The 23278-nt window shown below is 31.4% G+C and overlaps 1 long non-coding RNA gene across 8 annotated transcripts; it reads left to right on the plus strand.

Moving 5' to 3' along the window:
• The first annotated feature begins 884 nt into the window (after positions 1-884).
• LOC143249063 (uncharacterized) lies at positions 885-21442 on the plus strand. 8 transcript variants are annotated; one of them, XR_013027490.1, is made up of 4 exons: positions 888-1604; positions 9371-9448; positions 14380-14663; positions 19671-21442. It is a non-coding gene; the product is annotated as an uncharacterized LOC143249063 (long non-coding RNA). The 8 variants fall into 8 exon arrangements; XR_013027488.1 differs by lacking the exon at positions 888-1604 and adding an exon at positions 7857-7949; XR_013027487.1 differs by lacking the exon at positions 888-1604 and adding an exon at positions 7861-8176.
• Positions 21443-23278: the final 1836 nt, after the last annotated feature.

The following is a 23278-nucleotide window of genomic DNA, read 5'->3' on the forward strand; positions in this document are numbered from 1 at the left end:
AGCAAGTGTGATTTCCGTCACACGAATAATAATCACCGCAATTAGTCATGACAGCATAAATAGAGGATTCAAAAATATATACAACCTGATTTGGGATGCATCCATTGGAGACCTTCAAACGTCAAGCTGGTCGATTGTTTAACTTGTACCAGACTGTATTACCATTTAAATGTATCATTCGAAGTCTGATAACATTTCCATCAGAGGTAGTTTTGCACAAAATATATTTTATATATCTCTTATATTCGTATAACACATTAAATTCACAACGAGTCTAATATATGTGTCAGAATTAGGAACAGCTAGCGAAAACAGCGCTTTAGCTTTGCACGAATATTCTAAACAAACTATATGAAGTTGGACTAAAAGAATTAATTTTATACATCTCAAAAGTTATCTTCATGAGTTTGAAGTGAGCTCAACCTATTTACACATCACTGCAGATTGTTGCAACTGTAAGGGAAACATTCTGATTCAATACGATAACCTGAAGTTTATTTTGTCATAAAAACTATTTTTTATTGCACATTTTGTTTTGATATCTTAACTGTCTCAAAGAAGGCACTGGCAGTAGTTACATAGTAATGGTGAGCTTTGTTTGAGTGGAATTTTACCTGTTCAGGTTGTGGTGACCTTCGATTTTGCCTTGCTATGGTTTTTAAGGTTGTGGTTATTAATGTGTGTTTTCTTTGTTAAATGCGTTGTTTTCATTTTTCTATAATCGACATAACGGGTAATAGCTTCCGTTTATTTTGTATTACACAATTACCATGACATCTTTAGACGATACGTTAAAAACTGATGTCTGTCATACCCCATACATTATGGCTATATACATTTATGACAACTAACATTTTCTCTTGGTCTGCAATATTAAAAATAACCAGTAAATTGAAATATTGTTTTGATCTATTGCAATAGCGGTGACAAAAGCAGCTTTAATTGTGAAAAGTACCTTCGAATAATAAAGACAGTTAGATTCTTGTTATGTAGTCTAGTAAGGTGTATCTGTTGGAAAACCTAGCTCAATTCCGATTGTATACATAGTTATTACATAACAAAATACTTATGTTATATAACTGAGAGATATCTTATGAATATAACTGTCTAGGTGATTAATTTAATTAGTTAAGTGTGTGGTTAAAGCTAGTAGGGCCTGGCATGGCCTAGCGCGTTAAGGCGTGCGCTTCGTAATCTGAGGGTCGCGGGTTCGCGCCCGAGTCGCGCCAAACATGCTCGCCCTCCCAGCCCTGGGGGTGTTATAATGTGACGGTCAATCCCACTTTTCGTTGGTAAAAGAGTAGCCCAAGAGTTGGCGGTGGGTGATGATGACTAGCTGCCTTCCCTCTAGTCTTACACTGCTAAATTAGGGACGGCTAGCACAGATAGCCCTCGAGTAGCTTTGTGCGAAATTCCAAAACAAACAAAACAATAAACCTAGTAAATAGGAGTTAAAGATGCCCGATGGATTTCTTCTATAGTTTATAAATATTTGTATAGGTTGAAGAAACTAGTTGAGTTCCTGTTCGATGGTCTTTGAATACAAGTTAGTGAAGGACTGGAGAAACTAAGTCTTCGAGAGAGGAACTCAAATAATATAACGGGTATTATTTTTCTATGATGGTTATTCGTTTAAACTGTAAATATATATATGTATACAAATAGCAATTTTTATACTTTATTATCAATGTATAATATAAAAATGTATTATAAAAGCAAGAAATATATTTATTCAATTAAAATGTTTAAAATACTAAATTAAGGTATCGTTAGGCTTAAAGAATTTTACATTTTCTATTATTAATAACTCACATTTGCAGTTTTCTTTCGGTTTCACGTAATCGATACAGTACGTAAACTCATTTTAAATCTCTATCTTGAGATCCAATTGAAGTGGTTCTTAAGCTTACATTTCTCTGGGCTTCCACACCAACAGTTGAAAGATATCCTTGGTGTGTGGAAGAACTAGCTCTCATTTTGATCTGTTTTATTGCTTTGTGAAAAGTTACATGTTATCTTTCAGTTCTTGATATTTGGAACAGAGTAATTAATCCTTTATCATAGGAAATACTAGGTTGATACATCAGATTTCAGGCGAGATATTAATCTGAGAACTCCGTCTTCACATGAAGTGTAATATTGATACATCTACCTTCATGTGAGGTTCTATATTTGATGGTGTGAAACATTATAACTGAATACACTTGGAGAAGAAATCGAAGCAATAATTTGTTGCTTAAGCATGAAAGTAATTTTACAATGATATACTGCTGGCCAACATCTTAATGAACATAAAGAAAAATATGCATTTTGCGTTGTTAGACTCAACCACTTATTTAAGTAGAGTTTCAACAACATCAATGCTCACAACCTGCTCCTCAGCATCACTATGTGACACAAGGATGATGCCAGTGAAGTGCGGGTGAAAAAGAACACCCGAGACCTAGGCAAGGGGTTTCTCAGAATCCTCAGCCACAGTCCTGCCAGCAGGGAAGCCTGGGCCACCTCGGAGGCACCATCTCCCTCGGCTGACCCCAACACTTATTGGAATTATTATTTACAACAAGAGTTAATATTTAATGGCTGTTACATTTTTCATACCCAGAAAGTTCAAAACAATTATTTGAAAGGGGATAGTTATGACAAATTTGGTTACATAACTCAGTAAGAGAGTAAAATGTTGTATTTCAAATTCATTACTGCTGAGGATATACAAAATTCCAAAGGCCTCAGTGATAAACATATAAATAGCAGTGGCAAATTGAACAGAAGTGTACAGTTAGAAAATGTGAAATTAACCATACTTTGAGTGTACACTTTTACTGGTTGTTATTTAAAAATGAATTTAACAGTTTGATAGAAATATGGAGAATAACTTGTTACAGGGTATTCTAAATTAGTTCAGCTTGTGAAGTGGATTCTAAAATAATTTAATCAACCAAAGTGGACATTTAACATGAAATGAACTGTCACATTTAAAATGTAACTATGGTCATCATAGTCTAAAGATTTTTTGTATGTACATTTAACTTGTTTTAAATATATAATTTTAAAATAAGTAGATAACTTGCTGCATGCTATTTTCAAATTTATCACCAACAAGTCACAGGTATCTACTGTAGAAGAATCCTAAAACTTTGACGTATATAGTATCTGACCAGGAGTTGAATGTAAAAATCTTCACAAGTATGCAGTGGAGTTAAAGTATTGATAGAAGTCACATATTTAGTTCCTTTTTGGTTACTCTGTCTCAAAAACTGGAAAGTCTCACCTAAATACTGAAATTCATTAAGTTCTTATTTACTTTTGCTGGTGGCATACACAACATGATTAGATAGTGGTGAGGTCCACTATAAAGTAATGAAAAATAAATATGAGACAGAGAAAAGTTTAGTTCAGGAAATTAGTATAGAAGTAATTATAAGGGTAGGCTTAATTCTTACTATCATAATAACAGAAGTAAAAGATATAAAATAGATAACTTTAGAGCATTAGTAGGAATGAAAGATTTTGATATAATGGGAATAACTGAAATATGGTTAACCAAAGATGATGTGTGACAAAAATTTCTTTCAAATATAGTGGTAAAGGCTTTTCAATGAATAAAGTATGAAAGAGAGAAGTGGATTTACATGTAAAATGTGAATTACATCCTATTTTAGTTAAAGATATCAAAGATAACAGTAATGAGCTTGAATCCAGTGAAGGTTCTATAAGTGGATATAAAGGAAAATGACATTTAATGGGAATTTGTTACAAACAACCAAACGATATTGACAAAACTCAAACAGTTACAATGAGATTAAGGTTTCAGCTGTTAGTGAAGCCATAATTATGAGTGATTTTAATTTCAAGCATACACATCAGGAAATGCTACAGTCAACTTGTAAGATAGAAAGGTTTTTTGTAAATGTTCACAATGACTTTTTTTACCAATTGGTCAAGGAATTTACTAGAAACTGCTATTTGAGATTTGTTGTAACTTCAAAAATATAGGTAGGAAACTGGGAAACACATGGGTACAAATGAACACTGCTGTATTAAGTTTGATGTTTTTTTCCTGCATATTGAAATCAGAATATTTTGCTTCCAAATTTTAAAAATCAAATTTTAAAGGGAAACCACAAAAATTATCTGTTGTGAATTGGGCAGCTGTGTTATGCTGAGACTCTGAGCAAATGTGGAAAATCTTTAACGAAAAAAAAATTCAATATTCAAGGTAAATATTTTCCTTACAGAAAGAACAGGGTAGCAACAAGTAAAAACAATGTTGGCTCACAAACAGTATTGGAAATAAAATGAATGAGAAACAAAATAAATTGAAAATTAACTGATGTAACTCCTCTTATCAACAGGGGTGATGAAAATTGTCCCAGTGCTTATAGACCCATTAGTCTTACATCAGTTGTAGATCACATTTTGGAGAGTCTGATAAAAAGAAAAACTTCAAAAAAGTTATTTAACCAAGTTTAGAATTTTATTGGACAGCTAACATGGTTTCACTGATGGAAAACCTTGCCTTACAAATCTTATAACATTTTTTCCAAAGGTTATTACTTATGTTGATGAGAGTAAGAGTAGATCAGGAAGAAAGGATTGTCACCAATGCAGTTCAACCAAACTACATTAATGTCACAAATGAGGTACCTCATGGTTCAAGTCTTAGGATCTTTGATCAATGGTCAATAAATTACTTAAATGTGCAATTACATTACAACGTAGGGTGTTACTACCTGTGAAGAGGATGTGACTGATTTACAGAAGGATTTATATCATTCAGTGAATTGGGTAAATAAATGGCAGATGAAATTTAATTATAATAAATGCAAAATAATGCCACTGGGTTATCATTATATGAATAATAATTTGGATGGGAATAATCTAAACAATAGAGAAAAAGGGATCTTGATGTAATAGTTGATCAGTCTCAGAAGCTATCCAAGCATTGTGTTATTGCTGGTGGTACAGCAAATAAAATTTTAGGTTATATTTACAGAGATTTTAATGCAAATCTAAAGCAGTTATAATTTCACTGTATGGTTCATTGGTTATGTCATATTTGAAGTATCGTGTTCAGTCTTGGTACCCTTAACTTGGGAAGTGCTTTGAATTGTTTAAAGAGGTTCAAAGTTGGGTTACTAGAATGATGCCAAGGATGGAGGAGTTGTCATATGAGGAGTGGCTGAAATCTCTCATACTGCTTTCTCTTGGAAAAGAAGAATTGGTGGAGGGATGTAATATGATGAGGTGTCTGATATTGTAAAGGAAATTGATAATGTTGATGTATCATCTTTGTTCATACTTAACAGTGAGAACAGTAGGACTAGAGGACTTAAATATAAACACTGGCAGAGTAGAAGTCACCTTCAGCTGAGATAACTTAATTCTTCTTACAAGATAGTTGGCCTTTGGAGTGGGTTGTCTTTAAATGTTATAGAGCAAAAAAATTTAAATGAGTTTAACATAAATCTTGAAAAGTATATGAATGATATGGACTGGCTTTAAGATTTTTTAAAAATTTATTCATTAATATTTATAGTTTAAATTATTGGATGATAGAGCCAGGATTGACCAATAGATCCCATACTTTCCAAAACGTTTTGTATTATGTCTACTGCTTCAGACTGCAGTCTAATTCCAGAAGATTTTATGTTTCTAATGCAACAATAAAACTTTTGTTAATAATGTAGCTTCTAACTCAGCTTTATTGTTAGTATTACATTCTTCACTATGGTACTAAGGGTGAGAGTATGACCATACAACACAGAAGATTATGGTATTGGGAAAACTAACTTCTAAAAGTTCTATTCTAACATCTAACTTTCGTTTTTGTTTTGTTGGTCCCCATATGATTCTATTTCGGATCAACTGTCCATTTGATTGCACACATATCTTAAAATGATGTTTATGCTTTAATGAGCTAGGTTGTGTTTACTTCTGCATACATCATACTAGGACCAACAGAGTATAGCAAAAATATAAATTATCTTTCTAAGAGTACGAATAACCTGGTCCTGAATTACATTGTTGAGTTGGCTACACCACTTGGCATATTACAATTTTGTCTCTTGCAAGAAAAAACTCTGAACGACCAAGAAAGTTTGGCAACCAGAAAATAAAGCATTTAAACTCACCATTTTCACAAAAGTTATCTGAATTATAATGACCGAAAACTGTAAATTTTCTTTTGAAAATCCTAACTTTCGGCATCAGTCACATAACTATGATCTACAAAATACCTCTGCGCCACATAGTGGTTAGATTTTGTATAACGTTATATTTACATATTTAGACCTGCGGATGGATTGGTTAACTGATGAGTCTAAGCTTGTTGTGTCTGAAGCTAAAGTGTTGCTGAGTTGAACAATATGTAATGTTCGAAATCTATAAATATTGGTGATCAAATTTTATAGTTTCTTCGATTCGGGCATTAATCACAATTACAGTTTCCCAAGCCTATAGCACACTGATTGCATATGTACAATAACAATATTCTTCTTCTCTCTTGGTGCGCTGCTTTTATATAAATCATGCGAAACTAACAAATTCACCGAAGGTCGTTTGGCAAAAATATTGTCAATCGCTAGCATTACATACACTCCTAGTACTTTGTTGATTCTTACGATCGAGAATCTTCTATTAATGTAGATAACAGGCAGACTTGTGAATTACACAGCCCACAGTATACGTCATAAGAATAAATAAAATTACACTGAAAGAAGCGAATGTACTACACTAAATGTACAACAGTGAATCTGTTACAAAATAAAACCGATAACTCAAGTGAGATTGAATTACCTTTTGACGAGGAAGAGATAAGCATACAGAAACTTCAGAGTTAGTTGACGAAGTAATAATGGCAAAGGACATCTCAGTTAAAGATACAAGAAGTGAAGGTAAAGGCCCCTGTAACAAAGAATGATATGCCAAATACTCCCCTAATGATACCTGATTAGAACTGAATATCATGCAGATCCTCGAGTAGTTGTATACAAACTCAAGAATGATGTGAATGAAAGTGGTTAGTACTGCCTCTAATAACACGACAAACAGTGTAATATAAGCACTGGATGATATGATACTCTATTTATGAAGATGTAATTATGCTAAGTAGGTTTATTTCTTTGTTTTGAATTTTGCGCAAAGCTACACGAAAACGATCTACGCTAGCTGCCCCTAATTTAGCAGAGTAAGACAAGAGGAAAAGCAACTCCTGGGGTACTCTTTCCAACGAATAATGGGATTAACTATAATAACGCCCTATGAATGAAAGGGCCAACATGTTCAGTTTAACGTAGATTCCAGCCCGTGACTCTCAGAATACGAGTCGAATGCCCTAACCACCTGGCCATGCCGGGGCACGTAACGTAGGATAAGTTATATATGTATATAATTACATAACAGTCCGGAATGGCTAAGCGTGTTAAGGCGTGCGACGTGGTAATTTGAGGGTCGCGGGTTCGCATCCCCATCGCACTAAACATGCTCGCCCTTTCAGTCGTGGGGGCGTTATAAAGTGTGGTCAATCCCACTATTCGTTGGTAAAAGAGTAGCCCAAGAGTTTGGCGGTGGGTGGTGATGACTAGCTGCTTTCCCTCTAATCTTACACTACTAAATTAGGGACGGCTAGCACAGTAGCCTCGAGTAGCTTTGTGCGAAATTCAAAAACAAACAAACAATATAATTACATACGTTTATATGTTTATCAAGTAAATTATTTAAAAGTTCGTTAAGTGTGACTGTTGTTAATTTATTTTAAAAACAAATATGTAATTATTGTTTAGCTTTCTTCGTAACATGAAAGTCACAATCAATTATAGTAAACATTATGACAAGTTTAAAACGAAACTCTTTAAGAGATGTACGTGTTGTTTGTAACTCATTGATGTCGAGAATTTAGAGTCGCGGGAAATTTATTGATGTGTATAATACAGAAAACAGACGATCAGGTAATAAAGATGAATAGTTTGGTTTGGTGTTTTATGACACAAAGCAACAAGGCTGTCCGCGCTAAAGATAAATAAGTAGTGTTAAATGAAAAGTAAAAGTTGAGAGACAGAAAAATTAGCAGATAAGATGTTACCAAACGGAATTAGGCCAAAGAAAAGAATGAAGGGAAGTTAATCATCGTGGAAGGCCTTACAATTAATAGAGGCTTAACGATTGATATATTACTGTGAGTATTAAACAAAATAACGAAAATAATTTATTTCGCGAAAGAGAGTACTGACCATATATTTATATCTTTAATCTTTTAAACTCAAAGTTACAGCTTAACTATAGTTTGATCTATAAACAAAATAACGAAAATAATTTATTTCGCGAAAGAGAGTACTGACCATATATTTATATCTTTAATCTTTTAAACTCAAAGTTAATAGTTTGATCTATCTTAAAAAGAAGCCAGCAAAGACAGAAGTTACCACGAACCAACGTTAGCCTTATCGAAAGAATGTGATTGTTATGGTGAAATAGGAAAGATGAAATTCAAAATTGTTGTTTGTTAGTGATATTCTTTGCTGTAATTCCAGAAATACCTCATGATAATAATTAGCTTAAGTGATTTATGATAGATTTAATTCCATGTAATAAGCTAGCAATATAAATTAATCTTTATAATTAAAATGTAATGACAAAGCTCGTACTAATGAAAATAGATTTATAAAACAAACTAACTCGTACTGGTACCACAAAAATCCATAAAACAATTCTCCACTTTGTGCTTCATTCAAGATTCAATAAATTAGAAAAAAGTTTATGCAAGAACTATTTCTTTATTGCAGAACGTAGTTTCAAATAAAAATACTCTGATAACAAGAACATTACTTCACTGTGGCTGCACATGTGTGTTTCATTATATCTTTACTGATGTAATGTGTAAGTACAGGAAGTAATGAATAAAGTCAAACTATAAGAAGTAGCTGGAAAGCTAACATCATTATTATTATGACTAAGGACAAGATGTAGTACTAATGGTAAATACATTTACTGTAACAAAATTACTGTTAATTCTGTAATAATGCACCATGCAAAGAACATGCTTTAATTATATATAGTAAGATATGAAAGAGAAGTAAAGCTAATCGTGGCTGAAATATGACACTGATTCATTATTACCTTAAAATTAATTTTAGAGGAATTGTTGATTGTGATGTATTATGATTTATCTCAGATCAGTCTCCAATTTATTATGTTACATACATTATGCATTACAATTTTAAACAGCTGGAAATTTTAATTTAAATGTTAATTAAATGTTGATATGTATTAAACATGTTTGAACTTTATTTCTTACAAGTTATGAAAATTCATTACTTAGTTTTTTACTGATGTGTTTTTCTAAATGCTTCTGTGATGTACACTGTAACAGGTAAATGAACCATGTGTTTCCTTTTGGAAGAGACGGATACCGTGCACCATATTTTCCTGGTCTATGGTGTTACTACTTGTGAGTATTTATTTATGAATTAATTTGAAGTATATAGGTGTGTACACTAAAGTTATGTGAACATTTAAGATTTCAGATTTAAAGAAGAACCAATTTTGAGAACAGTGAAGTTTAAAACAGGTTCAATAGGTAATGAAGACTATTTGACACAGTAATGGTATTTGGTATTCAGTGGGAATGAGAAATTTATCTATATACAGGAATATGTATGTATGTGTACTTAATTATTAAAATTATTAATTTGGGAAGGGATGTATGGATCATCAGAAAAGTTGAATCAAAATATAAAAATTGTATTTTCAAGCTGACAACTCGGGACTCTTAAAAGTAAACAAACTATTTTGTCCCCACTAAAATTGATAAGTACTGTAGGCATGGAGTTAATAGAGGGATTTATAATAAGCTTAAGAAAATAATACAGACATTACTTGCAGCTGTATTTATTTACTTTGTTAGAGTCTTGACAATACAGGCTCTGTATTTTGATTCATGTTGGTTCTTTATTTTTCTGACAGTCTAGAATGAGTTTTAATTATATTGTTACTTAAGTTGTTTTTTTTTTTTTCATTTATAGAGAATACATTCTAAACTTGACAAATGCATGTGAATTCATTTGAATGCTACACATTTTATAACAGTTTACTGTTGCTTATGCTTTGTGTTCCACTCATCCACCACATATTAAAAATAAATAACAAATGTGCAAGAGAGAATAAACATACTTAGTGGTATACGCTGTAAGAAACAAACTGTAAAGTTGTTCTCAAAGGACCATTGTGAAGACAAAGATTGTTTGATCACAAATTTAATGACTAGCTTCCATCAGCTTGTACTATTATATAACAAAAGATGAACAGTAACAAAGGAATCTCATCAGAATGGAATAATGTTCCTTTTAATATAATACAACAAAGGTAAGTGCAACATAAACATACACAGTCACATGCTTACTTTGATAGGTTTACATAACAATATGTTTGTTCTTCAACAGCCTGCTGTGTACAAGTGTTTGTTAAAATAAGGCAACACAAATAATTCATTCAGTGTCACACTTTGCTAAATTGTCAATTATCAATAACATTTACTACCACTACCTATTTAAAATTACAATAGCTATATGAAAGAGTAATATATACAGTGGTAATAAATACTGAATATGTACTTGTGACTTTTGCTAAGTACAAAAAACAGTAGAAAGAATTACCGATGTGATATTGAATAGTGACATCTGTTATGGTAATCATCCAGTGTCAAACACCTGTTGAAATATTGCCAGGGAAATAAACTTGAGTAATAATGAACAACAGTGGCTTGAATAACAATATCCGACATCAGAATCCTCTAATTTTGTTGTGTCTGTTTCCAATAAAAACACTAGAAACTGCACAAGCTGTAGTTCCCAACTAATGCACATACTGGACTTTTTGATAGCTAAAAATGAAGGACTTAGAAAATTTCACAGCATGACATAATTAAGGATGGGAAGTAAGTTCAAAAGTACTGTCAGTTTCTTGCAGAAATCTCAGTGGAGTCCTGTAACACAATAAATATCATTTGAAATAATTTTATAGTGGAATCAAAATGGTTATTTGTGGCTTGAGTTAAGCTGTCAGCAATAGATCTACAGTTTTGTTTGCTTACATATTTTTTGTAATCCCTATTTGTGGATTTTAAATACCTAGTTTTTAATTTTCTGCTATGTTAACTTTTTTAATGCACAGCAATGAAAAAATATGTATTTAGAATGAAACACGACCCCCACTAGGCACGTATAAAATTATTCCAGTAGAAAAGCAGCTCTTTCAAATAAAACAAGTGTGTTTAAAACATTTCTTTAAATAAAGATTTGTGTCTTTTGAAGTAATTATTTATCAAGGTTTTGTGTGAACTTGTTTAATGTGAGTCCAATATAACATGAGTCCACTCAGAACAACGTTGCATCTGTTATGTACTTACAACCACATAAAGCATCTTTCACTGAAAAATAATTAATTTTTAAGTAAGTCATGGACATTCATAGCATTCCATATAGCATAACTGTCTATGTTGTGGTTGAAAATGCTCGGTCGATGTTGCTGTAGTTTTGTGTAACAATAACATGAATAAAAATAATACGATTAAGTAAGGAAATTTTAACTTTGTCTCAACAATCATGTATTTCGCTTATTATCAATCTTTTGGTGTTCCAATCTATTAACAAGAAAGGTTTTCAGTGGTGTTTCAAGAATGAGTCTACTTTTAAAGGGTTTTTTTTACCCAAATGATTAGAGATCACTCAAAGGCTTAATAGAGATATCCTAGTACAACAGGTGGTACTGTTTTGGAGTGAGGCTGCATTCTTAAAATAAGATGATTTTTATAACTTCATGGTCATTGATTTTTGGTTCTATGTTTAAAGTAAAATTGTTTTAAAAAGATGTACTTTGTAAACTTGGGAGGGTTTCTTATTATTTTCAGTGAATCCAGTTTTCAATTTTCTGCAATATAGTGTTCGAGACAGTTATTTCTCATTATTATGTCTCCACAGAGAGGTGTACTGTAGATGCCTGGTATGGGTATTAAATCTTTTATTAAAATAAATTAGAGAACAATGTTTCAACCTTCTTTGGTCTTCAGGTTAACAAAAAGAGTTTTAATACCCATACCAGCCATCTTGAGATACATTTTTACTTCACGTGGGTTCTTCATCATCATGAGAGAGATGTAGTTTTTCTCTTGTTTCATCTTCTTCCAAACCCTTTTCAGTCAACTGCTATACCTACATATCTTGACAGATTATCTTGAAACTTGGTAGGGTCATACTTTGGTCCAATATGTCCAGTCAGTATTTTTTTTTTTTTATTTGAGCATTTTTAAGGGGTCAGATGTCAAACAATCCAAAAATATATATTTTGGGCTCTTGTGTGGTTATATTTATAGCAGTTTAGAAGACAACTGGCACAAATGTAAATATTCAAACAAATAAACAAAGCTGTTGACTGGATAGCAGCACGTATATCATAAAGTTGCATTTGATACAATATTTAAACATCTATTGCACATGATCACGAAACTTCATTCAGATTTAATGTGAAATAAACTTTTGTTTTCACAAGACAAATCATAGCTGGTTAATTTAAAATGTGTAACTAGAGGTCTTACAAAACTAATTGGATATGTGTATAAAGTATAAGTATTACAGTTTCAAATACTTTACTAGGTTTATGTGATTGTCGGATTGATTCATGTGGTAAAATAACAAGTAAGTGATTTGATTTTTGTTTACAAAGCCTATTTCATACTGAAAGTTGTCCAGGATGGCTCAATATGCATCTAAAATATGTACAACCCCATAGCTTTGGGGGAAGAGGGCTAGGTGGCTTTTAAAACTCCAGCTAATATATATATTTCAGTGAAATGTTCACTGAAAACTCACCCATGTTTATCCTCAAGTTTATCAAGTGAAATTTCAATTATAATATTTTTGTCTGTTCATTTGCAGGTTTTTTCTTTTAATAGTTGGTTGATATTACATTAACAATTATTCGTGGAGAACAGAAAAGGCTGAAAGAGTTTAGTGTTGCAGTCTTCTCACACAATAAAACTTGAGTTTGAAGATTTATATGTAAATTAGATGGCCTATATATCAGTCAGTCTGCAAAACTTACTAAATTCTGTAGCAATTCTGAAAATGAAAGTTAAACATGAAAAACTATTGATCCATATTTTAGAACTTGTTTTACACTCAACAAATTTATTTTTAGTTCCTTGCATTCATCAGTGGTATGATTCCAGATTATAATATTACTCTTTATCATGCTAATACTTACATTGACTTTTCATGTGAAACAAGCCATTTTATTTTGATCTTTAATTTTTACTTTTAAATATTTGCTAGAACATGTCTTTATAAATAAAAGTTATAGGCAGTGAACCAGTCATTTTTGTAACTATCTATGGTAAACTTAATGATTAATGTTATGAAGTAGTTTCTTTAGTTAAAACTTGGATATTCTTCACAAGTATAAAATATAAAACATTGCCTGAGGAAGTATCTCAAGTCTTAATTAGTTACAGCATGCCTGTTTCACTATGACGTAATTTTTGTGTAACTTTGTTGATGTGATAAAGAGATCATCATATCAAAGTAGTGAAATATAAAATTATAGCAGTCTGATGAGCAACGTTACAGTAATTACTCAACCATGAAGTTATAGTATGTTTACAATGTTTACAGTCTGTACAAAGTGACCTGTATTGGCTGTATTTGTGTAAACTAGTATTTTGTAAAATAGTCACAACTGAGTTATAAGTTATAAAAAGTTCTTAAATTTAATTTATCTTAAAATACAGAACAGTAAATAAAGAAGTAGAGTAAACAATAATATTTTCTAGTTTTGAACTTTTTTACTCATTTGGGGCTTGACTCAGTACTGAATATCAAGTCTCATAAAATTTTACAGTAAGATGTGAAACAAAATGATATTTTAAATTTAGCATGTGTACATTTCAAAATAACAAAAAGTCATAAATTACTATATCAGTACCTTAGAATTGCACTATAATTTATAAAACTGTAACTTAGCTCTGTTTGAGTCATATTCAAAAGTAAGTGTACATAAGCAAGTGCTTCCAAAAATGTCAAGAGGTAGGTAGGGGCACTGAGACTAATTCAGTAAATGCAGCAAGCAGAAAAGATGGGAGATTCAATTTTCCATATTATAAGTTCTCAATATCAGTAATTTGAGCTCCTAACTCAGAAGAAACTATAGTCTTGGTATTTGGACATCACAAACTCTAATTTGAGCACATCATATAATGCATAAAACCTGATATTTAGATTTTTTTTTTCAATATTCACTTTTAAGTTAAAAATTTAACTGATATATAATACTAAAATTTGAATTATAATTTCCAATTTAAAACCAAACTCATTTGTTTTGAATTTCCAGCAAAGCTTTACGAGGGCTATCTGTGCTAGACATCCCTAATTTAGTAATGTGAGACTTGAGGGAAGGCAGTTAGTCATCACCACCCACCACCAACTCTTGGGCTGCTCTTTTACCAGTGAATGGTGGAATTGACCATCACATTTAACACCCCCACAGTTCAAAGGGCCAGCATGTTTGTTGTGATGAGGATTCAATTTCTCAATGCACGGGTTACAAGTTAAGTGTCTTAACCACCTGATTTGAAATTAGTGTTTTGAAGAAAATGTTTAATGAAATATTTTGTGGTAAGTAAATTTTTCTTATCCAGCTTTCATCATTGAGTCATAGAAATTGAAATGAATGTTATGATATTATGCCATTCAGTAGACATGTGGTATCAGAATGTGTATTTTCACCACCCCAGTTTCAAACTTCCAAAAGTAGTATGTAAAGTATGTTTTTTTATGTAACCATTTTTAAATAATATAAAATCATAAGTTATTTTATCCATACTGTAAAATTCCATTGTATTAATCATTTTTATTAAGTAAACTGTATCTGGTCTAAAAACAAAAGCTTTTGAACATGACACTTTCTTCATAAACTATAACAACAACAACAAAAAGACAAGTTTACTTGTGAATACACTGTGCAAAGCCTGAGAAATTGTGCAGGAGGAAGTGTTAACTTTTGACTGGTTATGCTGATTTCTCCAAGCCAGTTCACTTGGCTGTGGTTTTGCTAGATAGTAGATATAGGGATAGTTGGAATCTCCTTAATCCATTCATGCACGTCACTAATCAGATGACGAAACATTTGGCTAATCATTGAAATTAAATTTCCAAGTACCCATGGTTTATTCTCTTCAGAAAGCACACTAGCTGAGCCAGCACTCAGTTTATTAAACTAAGCTTCAGATTGACCTGAATGTGTGGTATTCAAGTACAGTAATGCCTATCATACAGTTATAAGTAGCTGCAAAATACAAATCCCTAAATGTTTTGCACAGAATTATTTCAAACATGAACAGTAAGAAATCCCACCTAATATTGTGCAATCACCAAAATAATCATTACTCAAACATTAAAACTAAGTCTCCATCCAACTACTGTCTTATAGGTTTCTTAGGACTACAACAGGCTCATGGAGAATTGAACAAGAAGATGTGTAGATAGAGATGAAATCAATAACTTCAATACATATTCCACACTGTTAATTCTAACTCTGAACCTAGTGCACTGTACTACAGTCCATTTCACAGTAAGGAAGTACTAATTATTGTAATGATATAAAATAGTCTCACTTCAGGATGACATGACAATAAAAAAAGTACAAGTGTTACAGCACAATAGATACAGCGTATAACGTTTGCCTAAAATAAAAGATCAGTATTCATATAAGACTTGCATCTGACTTACATAGATACTTAAACTGCATTTAAAAACAGAAAATGTAACATACTAAATAAAATAAGCAAAAAGATTAAAAAATGTTTTGTGTTAAAACTATGAATCAAAACCAATTTATGAAAAACAATTAAAATTTATCATACATCTGGAATGGCTGCTGCAGACCTACTACATGCAGTGAAATATTAAACTACTTATGTACGACCAAACTGCTCCCAAAAATAATTTTCTGATCATGACTTCATCAGTAACTAAAACAGTAAAAACCACTATTCGTGTGAACCTCAACAGACACAATTACAATGTTAATCATAAACTGGATTTTTTTATAAATCTTTAAATCATTATGATGTACAAGCACACAGAGATGAACTGAAAACTGCTGAGAATTATATATATGATATTGATGAAATAACTTTGTTGAAGACCAGTATTTTGTAGAATACAATCACATTTCAGTTGTAATGCAGTACATTTTATGTATATTTATACATATTATTATTATTACTGTCTACAAATAAATCTTGAAATATCAATTACTTATCATAGAGCACAGAACATTAAGTAAAGAAATACAGGAAAACAATGATGTTTCCTTCTCAATGAATGTGTACTTTCCACAGTTTGCTAAGCCTTGTCACATTTTACAACTGAAGTATGTAAAATATTTTTCTTGTTTTGTGTACACATATTGATATAAAGAACATCATAGGTTATATTTAAGTACCACAGATTTCTAGTGTAATTAATAATTCTTATTAATTAAAATGTATTTATGTCTAAAAATATTTTTAAACATCATTCATCTCACCTTTCCTTGTGAGTCTACAACAACAAAAAAATGGATCTACCCATGAAGACACTTTTCAAACCAAAATACCATGTAGGTAAAAATTCTGAGCTTTCAATTGGTTATAAAAATTTCATAGAACAAAGTAAGAATGTGTAAACAATCATTTGCAAAAACTAAAGAAATAGACAGAATTAACTTTTTTGATTTTCTTAAAATAGTAATATTTCAGAAAATAGATAAGAAAGGAGGTTTTTTTTATTTTATATTCTAGCTTGTCAAAATTTGTTAATTTAAATTTCTATTTGTGAAAAAGTATAAACTTTGCCTTTGGACATCAGAAATATAATTTAAATAAAGAAGCATGTAGTATAGTACATGACAAACAAAATTTGATATTTAGGAATTTGTTTTAATATTTATTTTAAATTAATTAATTATTGTGTACTATTACATTTGAATTACATGCTACAACATATCTTCATAAAATAATGGTTCAATAAAATTTTGAATGTAAATCTACAAATGTGATAACATCCCCTGACCCCTACACATAGTAGTAGGGTTAAGAAGGTGTGGAATGAAACAAATACAATTACTAGTATAAAATGATAAATAACCAGAAACAATACTTAAAGATTATATATGCTATTACACTGTTGTAACATGGATTGTGAAAGCACTGTCTTCATATACTGTATGGTTTATGGAAAACATGCATGAAAGAGTGGTGTGCTTTGGACATGAAAGCTTTCTAATTGCATCTTTTGCAAGGGCAATAATGCTGCAGACATACAAAATTTGGTTTTGGTAAATACCAACAAAATCATGTCAACAATAAAGAAGGGTACATAATAGCAGTAACTTTGTTGTTCAACATCATAATACTCTTGTATTAATGCACCACATATAGGTGTGTGAATTTCTACACATTGCATGTGGCATTTAGAGCATAATGAAAGCTGATCACTAAATTGTTACTGACTAGTCATAGCGTATCATTAGTTGAAATATATCATGCAGACTCTCCCTTCAGTGTCACACAAAGAGGGATATCTATGAATGGGTTAACATTCAAAGAGTCATATCCATAGTTTCATGAAATAGTTGTATTGTACTTTATACTTCCTTCTATATATGAAACTTTATTGTTGTAAGATGTAGAAGCTACTTCTCTGAATACTTGTAATCTGATTTGATGAGTGATCAACTAAAGAGAGGGAATGGATATGGTCAGATTTATATGATTGCTAGCAGCAGTGCTTGTGGAACTTGTACACGCTTGGAGCATGGTTTCATTGTATTTTTTAAAATTAAAGTTTGATGAAGGTAAGCTATATTGCCCACGTTAAGCAAGAATAAATTTGTGTCTAAGAGAAATAATCTCAGGTTAAAAGAACAATGGAAAGCATCCAAGAATCATTATAAATTTGTACTGGCACATCTGTCTTAAGTAATGTAGTACTAATATTAAGAGTCATATATTGGTTATTTACCTTTTTCTAAATTTGAATCAGGAACAGCAAGATAGTTGTACTATATTTTCTATTCCTTTTCTTTGTTATGTAGAAAATTAAATTTGATAACGGTGTGTTAGCTAAGATGTTATCATTTTTATGATGTGCATAGTTTATAGTGTACATTCAGGTAGATTTGATTAGTATGTAGCTTACCTAGTTGCAGCCAACAGTAAATAATATTCCACAGTTTTGAAATATATATGGATGAGTGCAAAGTGAATTGTTTTAATTTGACTGTATACACAATGTGTAGTTATTCTCAATTTACTGAATATATAACAACCACGTATATACCTTTTCATAACTTGTAATGACTACATACACTACTGTGTACAGTATTTTGCTCGTGATTATGTAGTTCAGACTGTATAACTTTAAAAATAAAATTCCAAGACAGACATGTATGTAGTTTAAAGTTTAAAATCACCTGTATTATGGTTATCTATTTATTTTCATTTACCTCTACACAAACAAATTGTGTGTGTGTAAAACGTTCTTCAGATATTTACAACAATGTCATAACAATAACTTGACACGCATAAATGTACAGTTATAGTAATGTTGTCTTACATGACATATTTTAAACTTGAAGTGACCTAAACAAATCATCTTATTTAAGGCATAATGAACATTAAAATTTTCACATATACATAAGCTTTTAACTTTAGGTTTCAGTTAGTTTTACTTCTGTTTAGCATTGTTTTGACCAGAATTGTATGTTTTTACTAAATAGGTTTGCCATACATTTTTATGTAGAATGATCAGGCTTGATAAATGGTGACCTTCAAGTCATTTGTTAAAAATGGTATGGGGTATTATCCATATTAATATTTAGAACTCTGTTGTTTCTTGTGAGTGTGTTTAACTGTTGGTTATTGTGGAGGACTGAATTTGAACTTGAGTACGAAAAACAAAACAGGTTATTGTAATGTTCTAGATGTAAGAAATAGTGTGTTATAAGGAACTTTACAAAATAATACTGTTCACTAAGATTGTGGGAGTTTTAATATTTTCTTACAAAATAGTAAGAATGCTACTATATTTTTGTTTGAAATGTTTCCAGGGTCTTTTGCGTATAATGCTGTACTGGTATCTCTCACTTTCTTAATATTTTCTTGAAATGTTGCCTGTGATAAAGTTTTCGTTTGCCATTCTTTCTATTACTTTTGTATTGTTTTAATAATTTCACATTGTGCTTTTGCTGTTTTTTTACCTCATGAATTGTTTGTACTGTCTTACTGTATGGGTATTGTAGTTAGTAATTTAGTCTACATATTGCTTGCTGCACATGAAGAAGTGCCTGCTTCAAGTTTATCCATTTAAGAACTTTAAAGATTTATACTGAATACTATTCTGTTTTTCTCAAAGTTTTTATTGTGACATTAAATGAATAGCAGTAAACCTTGTTAAACAGTTAACTTTTTTATAATTCTATATTTAACTGGAAAAGAAAAGCTATGCAAATTTTACATGACTTGAATCTTGATTGCCCAGGAATTAGTTAAAATGTTAAAAATAAATTGGGACAAAATTGAGATTTTGTGTTCAGAACAAGATTTAGTGTTAGCATAACTGTATTTTTCTTCTTTACAGAACTATAAGATTTTAAGCCTTTTTGACTGTGTGAATGGCCTTCAAGTTCAACTTTCCAGCTCCTTGTCGTCATGTCAGTGATGCTGAACAAGATTAATGTGAAGAAACCTGTGAAGGAAGAATCTGTCCATCAGAAGGAAAAGTACCAATAAACAGTGGAGGTGAAACTATGGGGTAGAGGTGTCAGTCACTCCACAGCAAGTACACGTTTGTCCATTTCCTTTTTTTTCAAACATTAAATTTCTTGAAGTGAGCTAAACATACATAGTGAAGCTCCTACAGTAACATCTGGAGGACATTATAAAGGCAGGGGATCAATAAAATGGGGTCTTACTTTTTAAGCAATCTGATGCAAAACCGTTTATGAGGGAGGGGTTACAGAAGGCTGTGGATTTCCTCTACTCCATATGGGTTGATCGATGTAGATCTCTTATTCTTTTCTGTCAATCTTGCAAACCCTTTTAAAATGTAAAATTGAACAGCAGTTTTTTTGTATATCAACATTTAATATGTGTATATGTGTCAATTATTTTTAAAGCTGACATTTGTATTTCCAAGCTCACAGCAGGCAAGGTCTAATTATGGACAGTGTTTTATAATGGGGAAAAGAGCACTTTTGGAGCATAAGAGGAGAAAGACAGGTACATTAGTTCACCCATCCACCTCCATTGTTTGTGTTATTGAGCTCCTATTAAAAACCAAACTATCAAATGTCTTGTGATGACTGAAATTTTGTTCTAGAAGGCTCTGTGCCTTATTGTGAGATAAGAAATAGAGTACTTTTAGTAATTATTTTAAGTATAAAATGAAAGAACACATTTCTTTAAAACTGTTATTGTGTTATGACAATTACATACAATTCAAAATGCTTTATATGATTGGGTGAATATCACCTAGATTTTACATGTGGAGAGAAAATTGTAGTTACCAGTTCTTATGTTGCTAGGACCCTCATGAGATGTTTGTTAGCATTATAAGCATAACATCAAAGCTTAAAGTGGTATGGGATGTTGTTGTTTTGTTTTTTATAGGAACTATAAAACAACTCCGCTGTCTCAAAACTGTCTTCGGTCTACACCAAATATCTTACTCTCTTTCTTTTCCCTTTCATTCAAGTACAAATGGTAAGATACAACACAAAGTAACAGTGAAACAAAGTGCATCCAACAGATGCATACAGGTTTTCAGTAAGGAGTCTAATTAGTATATCCACTGCTGTGAATAGTAGTTAACAACTGTTGGCTTCTTGGAAGGGTAAGGTTCAATAGCCAGTGCAATAAATACTTCCTGGATAGAGGAACTACATTTCTCTTCTTAAAATGTCATGTAAGAGGGGGATAGGAACAAAAGAAATGAACCCTTTCATTACAGACTCACTGTGTGTGACTTTGTTCATAATCATCAGTTTCCACACTGTAACTTTTAAAATGATATGTGTATCTTCACAAAATCTGACTAGCTTTCTGTAAATATTACTAGTATTTTGTATACAAAAAATTCAAAGTTTTGATCAAGTATTTTCACTAAAATTAAGTTATCTTTTGAAATTCAAGAATTGTTCAAACTGGTCCACTTTCTCTTTTCCTCCTCTTCAAAAACTGCATTACAACAAACTTTAAGTGTTTTCAATCAATGGCAAGTAGTGTAGTGACTAAAATATATAAGTTCAGGGTTGTAAGATAAAATACACTGTTTAATGTAGGTGGTGGTAATTTATTTTGTGAGTTAATATTTCATGACTGTTTTGTTTCACAGTAAGAAAGTTGAAAGCAGAAGGTTATTGAAAGTTGTGTAATTGATATTAAGGCTACAGAGATTTCTAGAATGCCTCAATGCAAGAAATAAAAAGTGTCAACAACCATACAAAAGACCACAGAGTAGGAAGTGAGCCAAAAGTAAAACCAAGGAAAAGAGAGTTTCAGTCAGATAGAAGTTAGAAAATGTGAAATGAATCATTTAAAATAGAGAAAAATAGTTTGGCTTGTCAACTGCATTTTAAACCAATTGAATTTGGCCAAAATGGATTTTTGTCAAGAAGAGAACCATGCAGTATTTAGATCCAGTTGTGATACACGTAGTGTGAAGAATTTGTCATGTTTCACTTGTTTTGAACATATTTTAGAATAAGTGGAATGCATGCTGTTCATTTATTTTTGAATTTATCTCCAAAAAGTGGCAAACATCCACTGTAAAAGAATCCTTAGTCCAACACACAAATTTAAATTATTATATACAATATTTAAAAGTGCGTTTTTAACTGAAATGAAATCAGAACATTGGAAAAATTGTGGTTCTTCAAAACTCTGTAGGAGTGGGTGTGCTTTTAGGTCTAATGCTCCAGTGTCCAACTGTATTTCATAGTCACCCAAACTGTTTAAAATGTGTTAACATTTTCACTTTGAGGCAAAAAAATTAACTGTGTTTTTAAAGATGGGTAAAAAATACATAGTAATGTTTTCAATTATTTATTAAGAAAATTAATTATACAAAAAAATAGGTGGTAGAAGTAAAGCACCAGTTCACCACAGGTCAATAGCTGTTTTGGCATGTGGCAAGCGGTGACCATGTTGGACACCATAGGTCTGAGAGATCTAGAGCAGGTGAAAAACAATACTCTTTTCTCTCTTCACATGTTGTCTGAGAAAGAAGGAAAATAACTTTCTAAATCCTGTCTTGATTTGTTGAAGGTAGAATTAGGTGGTGTACAGATACTAAAAACCTCATTGCTATATTGTGTATATATACAAAACACAAAAATCTGTGTCTGTCTCTTGTTCCATTATCTAACTAATCCAGGTTCACTGGACCAGTCTTAACCAAACTGTGTATAATGCTTTCAAGGGAGCAAAAACAGTAGTGCTTTCAATAGATGACTATCCTTCTTAATGAGGGTAAATGTGAAGATAATTCGGAGTGGCCATGCTAATGGATGGTTCCTAACTCCTCCACCCCATTATTGCTGTTATTGAACACTTTGATTGAGTTAACATCAATTATATTCATCGATGCACAGAGCACACAAACATTTAATATATACATCTCGAAGACTGTGCTTGGCTCTCTTTGGAGGAATTAAATGAACAAAGATGACTGCCTTTGTTACAATAATGCATAAACTGAGATGAAGTTTCTATTTCAACAGCCACCATAAGGCTGGTATGAAAAGCTGTTGTTTGAGTTGTAATAAATTCCGTTCAGATATATATATGTATATTAACACATACTACAGATATATATATGTATATTAACATATACTACAGATATATATATATGTATATTAACACATACTACAGATAGATAGATATATATTAACATATACTACAGATATATATATGTATATTAACACATACTACAGATATATATGTATATTAACATATACTACAGATATATATATGTATATTAACATATACTACAGATATATATATATTAACACATACTACAGATATATATATGTATATTAACACATACTACAGATATATATATATGTATATTAACACATACTACAGATATATATATGTATATTAACACATACTACAGATATATTGCAAATCAGCAGACGTACCTCTATGCCACTGAATGGCCCGTTAATTTATGATTAAAGTTTTTAG

The sequence above is a fragment of the Tachypleus tridentatus genome, chromosome 4 (assembly GCF_004210375.1).
Source record: "Tachypleus tridentatus isolate NWPU-2018 chromosome 4, ASM421037v1, whole genome shotgun sequence".
In the NCBI taxonomy this organism is placed as follows: domain Eukaryota; kingdom Metazoa; phylum Arthropoda; class Merostomata; order Xiphosura; family Limulidae; genus Tachypleus; species Tachypleus tridentatus.